The sequence below is a fragment of the Theropithecus gelada genome, chromosome 4, assembly GCF_003255815.1.
Source record: "Theropithecus gelada isolate Dixy chromosome 4, Tgel_1.0, whole genome shotgun sequence".
NCBI classification, from domain to species: Eukaryota; Metazoa; Chordata; class Mammalia; order Primates; family Cercopithecidae; genus Theropithecus; species Theropithecus gelada.
This window is the reverse complement of record NC_037671.1, coordinates 137,685,004-137,687,314: the sequence shown is the minus strand read 5'-3', so window position 1 is coordinate 137,687,314 and position 2,311 is coordinate 137,685,004.

Genomic DNA, 2,311 nt, shown 5'->3' with positions numbered 1-2,311 from the left:
GGTACCAGGAAATGATTCTGCTGCTAGCAAACAGCCTGGTGAGTTGTTAGCACAATGAAGTGTGTTCACACTTAATAATGCCAAGGCATATTGATATGAATATCTTCAGCAAAATATTAAAATAGTTCATTTGGTTAACGAACAAGAAATTTATTTGTGTACACTCTCAAACTTATTAACCTGCATATCATGCCCTTAAAGTGACACAAGCATTAAAAGTGCATTTCTGAGGTTATTCTTAAGAATTCAAATGTAATTATTACAGCTATCTCACATTCTATGAGTTTCAACATCAATTATTTTCAAACTAAGTTACTATATTGTTTGAAAGATATAGATTATCCTCTACCCCCTGACTTACATGAAAAGACATCTATACATATATTAAATGTGTTTCATATATCTACAAAAAAATTTTAATTTTGTTTGTGGCATGTGGTAATTCATGGAAAGAATCAATTTTAATCACCAAAAGGACTTTCAAACATAATGACATTGAACTTAAAACAGAATAATGACAAAGTTTCTCATGTAAACTTAAGAAAAGTTTGTTCTGTCATCCCCAAATTATCATAATGAAATTTCGTTTTACCTTTTAAAATCTCACTCTGTAACTCAAGGGTTAAATGCCAAAAAGTTTTCACTTTGTTTTGTTTTGAATTTTCATTTATGTGAATTGCTTAAGTTTGCAAAATTCAGAAGGAAATCTCTGCAGTACAGATTTTGTTGAAAGATTTCCAGTATTTCCTGCATCTGTTGGGTGGAAATGGTACCCAATGTCACTTTTACAACTACTTCAGTGAAAAACAGAGGTGGAGCGAATCTAAGTTTAAAACAATGGAGAAAAAAATGTTGGTTATTTTTAAAGTCAAAAAATGTGTTTCAAGCTTAGTTCCTGCAAAAGTTGAAATATTGTTTATTTCTTATCCTATCTGAATTCTTTTAGTCCCTCATCCCTAAGTTGAAAGTAACTTCAAGGAGGTAATTTTAGTTTCTCATTACACATGCATTCACATGCCCTCTCTTAGTTTCTAGCAATTTCAACTTCCAAGTACTATTAATTTTTCTATTAGTCTATAAACCATAGTTAATTTTTAAAAATCCTATTTTATTGTATTATATTACAAAGCCATGGTCATTTCAAATAATTGTTCAATGCAAATACTTGGAACTAGAAATTAATCTGGATAGGTTCTTAAATATTTTCTAAATCTTTTAAACATCGTAATAGCAATAGAAAAAACTCCTTATCTTGCAATAAGGAGTCTAACTTCATTTTTTATGTTTGACCCTGGACAGTTTTCAAGCCCCATTTTCTTCTTTTATACCATCTGGGCAAGCTGATAAGAAAACTTATGTACACTCGCTCCCTCTTTTGACATTAGTGAGAAATTCAAATCTTGAAATCCCTCAGGTTCTGAAAGTTTTCCCAATTCCTAGTCACTGTAAAGACACAATCTACACTCTCTGTCTCATTTAACCCAGCCCAACCCTGCTTATACCTGACCTGTTCTCCCCAGGAGTCCCTCCTTAACTTGTCCTTCTGAACGGGCACAGTACATTTTACCTGATTACCTACCTATAGGGTACTTCAAGAGCCCTCCCATGATACACAATATTTGTAGGCAAGATCTTAACCACACGCAGCTTTCTCTAGGCACACAGGTATGATATTCCATTGATGACCTCAGCCCCACAGCTGGATACATCCCCTCCCACTTCTTGTTGACCTCATCCCTGCAGGTGTGTTTAGGTCTCATGATGACATCAGTTCCACAGCTAGATTCATCTTTGATGATGACTTCAACCCAACAGTTGGACTTATTCTGGATGGAATCATCCACAACCTTAAATCTCATTAAAAAATCTATAAAATGTATTTTCTAGCCCCAACCACTGTTAGCTTATTCTCTCCTCCCTTTGCTTCCTAATTCCAGACCACTATTTTTCCAGGCCCACCCCATGATATAACATTATCCACCATGAAGGCATTACAAAATAATGTTAATGTAGGTGTCACTTATGGCTGATAGTTGATATTTTAAAGCATACTAATTGTTGCATATCTCAATTACCTGGCCATAAGGCACTTTTTCTAGCTGATCTTAAATAAATTTTACAAGAGTGAAGCCTACTTCCTATCAGTCTGTTCAGCTGGCCACAACTTTAAACTTAAATCTCACTTGCTCACTCTCCTGGCTTTTTTTTTTTTTTTTTTTTTTTAATACGAACTCCATCCATTCAGGATGGCCTCCTCTGTATCCCAATCTAAATGCTTACTGGCAACATATCAAATCTTGGTTACTCATTC